The sequence below is a fragment of the Quercus suber genome, unplaced genomic scaffold, assembly GCF_002906115.3.
Source record: "Quercus suber isolate HL8 unplaced genomic scaffold, Cork oak 2.0 scaffold_44, whole genome shotgun sequence".
Taxonomy (NCBI): Eukaryota; Viridiplantae; Streptophyta; class Magnoliopsida; order Fagales; family Fagaceae; genus Quercus; species Quercus suber.
The window spans coordinates 966525-969996 of NW_027069509.1; the positions used below are offsets into that span (position 1 = coordinate 966525).

The 3472-nt window shown below is 34.7% G+C and overlaps 1 pseudogene; it reads left to right on the top strand.

Moving 5' to 3' along the window:
* The first annotated feature begins 1242 nt into the window (after positions 1-1242).
* On the top strand, positions 1243-1846 carry LOC111991936 (low affinity inorganic phosphate transporter 4-like; annotated as a pseudogene).
* The last annotated feature ends 1626 nt before the right edge of the window (positions 1847-3472 follow it).

Below are 3472 nucleotides of genomic sequence, written 5' to 3' on the forward strand. Positions count from 1 at the left end.
AGGCTTGGGGGAAAATTTTTTAGCTCGTTTTGTAGCCCATTGTGAATCCTGTGCACAGGATATAATAGCCGTTTTTTGGTGATTAGGGTTTTGTCTTGTCGTGTTTTAGAGAGAGAGAAAAAACATTGGAGTCGGACTTTGTATTTTTCCTTGATAATAGTGAAATTTCTGCAACTCCGTGGTCGTAGGCAAATTGCCAAACCACGTAAATACTATCTTGTGCATGTGATTGTTTTTTTTTTTTTTTTTTTGGTTTCTCACAAATTGGAATTTCGGTTGAATTCCCAACTAAAAGAAAAAAGAATTGTAAACTTAGCAACCAAACAACACCATTTCAAGCGAAAATAATAGAAGAATTACAAAAACGCAGATGAAAAAAAAATAAACGTACCAAGCTTTAGAGAAGAGAAAAAATCCTCAACAATAACAACAAAATAAACCAATCCTATTCCTATGAAATTTAGAAGTTGTCATCAACATTAAACGGAACATACAAAAACATATTTCACCAATATTTTGGTGACCATACTTTTGGGTCTGAGGTTTTATAATAAACATAGTCAAGCCATGCTTTGAAATTTGCTAACTCATTATCTGCATCTTCTACAATCAAAGAAAAACTAAGTCCACATGAAGCATGCTTAAAACAATTGTAAATATGAGCCTCAAACCCCACATATAGTATACTACCCAAACCCTAATATTTATCAAAAGAGAAATGATATGTCCACAACATTTTTACAACAAATTCTAAGTGATAGGTTGTTACTAGTTGTTATTATTGAGTTAAAAAAGTAATCTCAGTGCTAAATTCAAATTTGAACTAATAACAACTAACTATCCATGATTTGTTGTGAAAATGTTGTAAAAATGTTGTAGACGTAGCACTTCTCTTATCAAAATTCATCATCTACCACTATAAATTGAAGCAGGAAGGTCACTTCTAAAAATAAATGGTTTTTAACATCATAACATAATGAAAATGACAAATGCAAGGGACAATAGGATGACACATAAGAATGTGTCGTAATCACTTTTATAATCATTTTTTAATAAAGAATATCTTTTATTGTATCCATGTGAATAGAATATCCGGTAAATGCTGTTAATTTGTTGTCCATTCCTCCAAAATTAACCTTGGACTATACGTTGGCCTATTCATTATCTTTTCCCTTCATAGATCAACTATCTAAAAGGAGCAAAAGTACACACAAACTTCATCAAATAAACCAGCCTACAAAAATGGCCTTAGAAGTTCTTAAAGCCCTTGACTCTGTCCGCACTCAATTGAACCACATCACCACCATTATCATTGCTAGAATGGGGTTTTTCACGGATGCATACAACATTTTCTGCATCTCAACAATCTCAAAACTCTTGGGCTGCCTTTACTACACTGTAACTGGTGTTGCCCTAGTTGGTACTCTCACAGGCCACCTATTCTTTGGTTGGATTGGTGACAAACTCTGGCTTGTCCTTAGATGCAAGCAAAGAAACTGTTGTCAAAACGCTTTGTTTCTTCAGGTTCTGGCTAGGGCCTGGTATTGGTGGAGACTATCCCATCTCTGCCATAATCATGTCCGAGTACTCCAACAAAAACATTCGCGGAGCATTCATTGCAGCCGTGTATGCAATGCAAGGTGTACGAATTATATTCGCAAGGCTAGTTCCTATGATGCTTTCAGGAATCTTTCTTCACTTCTACCCCACCGCTTCATTCAAAGATGATCTTGTAGTTTCCACACAACCAGAGGTAGATTAACTTTGGAGGATTGTGATTATGCTTGGAGTGTTGGCATTTTTTATGTTGTGGGCTAGCATAGTCCTGATTGGTTTATCTATTTAACAAAACTTATCTGTTTTAATAAAACATGGATTAGTTGGGGTGTATTTTAATGAGTATTTGTTAGACGTAATAATTTTTTTTTTTTTAATTTTTTTTTATATATATACAAGATAGAATTTCTACTTTAGCATAATCTAAGTGTATATGTGTGTGAAACTCCCTCCTGAAGACTTGAACTCTGGTCTTTACCCCCTACACCCCACAAGTATTTACACTTGTGGAGTGACCACAGCACCAAAGGTGCGCGGTGATGACGTAATAGTAGGACAAAATTGCCTTTTTGCCCATTTTTGAAAAAAAATCCAGCATTTTGCCCTCTTTTTCAAACTAATTAGGGAAATGCCCATCTTTTGAAAATCGAGTTTCTGAAAATCGATTCAAGCCCTATAGCGGGGTTTTTAAGGACCCTATAGTGACGTTTTAAGGACCTATAGTGACGTTTTGTAACTCGATTTTCATAAAGTCGAGTTATATGTAAAAAAAAAAGAAAAAAAATTACATATAACTCAACTTTATGAAAATTGAGTTACAAAACGTCATTATAGGTCTTTAAAACGTCACTATAGGGTTCTTAAAAACGCTGCTATAGGGCCTAAATCGATTTTCAGAAACTCGATTTTTAAAAGAGGGGCATTTTCCTAATTAGTTTGAGAAAGAGGGCAAAATGCTGGATTTTTTTTCAGAAAGGGGCAAAAAGCAATTTTCTCCCGTAATAGTAGATAGTGATAACCACATAATGTTAATAATGGGTCATTTAGTATACCTTATAATTAATAGTATTATTTTTTTTTACTGTGTATTTATTTTGTTTTAGGCAGCATTAAATTGGACGAGCTTGGATTTGAGACTCACACATTGGAAAGGTCCCTACCATCTACTTGGTAAAGTTTTGGTTTGGCCAATTAAAACCAAGACAATATGTTGCTCTCCCAATCATATATATATTATTAGTGTCTGGTTGGCGGGTTTAGCCGAATATGGGAGAGGGTTGCAAGGAAGAGGTGTACCTAATTTTCCTCTCCCACGCACACACTCCATTGTCAATGTTGCTGGAACTTGTGGACTTCGTGTCTCTTATTCTAATTCCTCATCAAATGTATTTTAATAATCTACTCTTTCATTAAGGTGTCAAATGTATGCTAATGATTCGTAAGTGTTAAAGATCCTTTGCTCATTTGATTTTGTGAATCTTGAATGAAGTTATTCTGTCATGGAGTTTGTTAGAGTGAAAACTGACCTTCAATTGGGTAGTTCGTCCAATTATGTTGATGGAAGATATTTTCAAAGAAGTGGCAATGGAATGAATAACATGCCTGCAAGAAAAAAATAGTTTATCGGAGGGGACATTGGTGTGGCACCAGCCTAAAGGTTTATGATGTTTAAATCGAAACTCCAACGATCTAATATGGTAGTTTAGAGAGTCAAAAGCAATCTATGTTTCAAGGAGCACGTACCTCTATCTGTGGAGATTTGTTACCTTTATATAGTCATATCTTCCAACTATTGGTTATCTGTCAATTAATGTTGTGCATTTATATTATTGCCCCCACTTGTGGGCTGGTTTTTCAAAAAAAACAAAAAAACAAAAAGGCAACGACTATTTTGTCTATTGCTTGGAGTAATTGT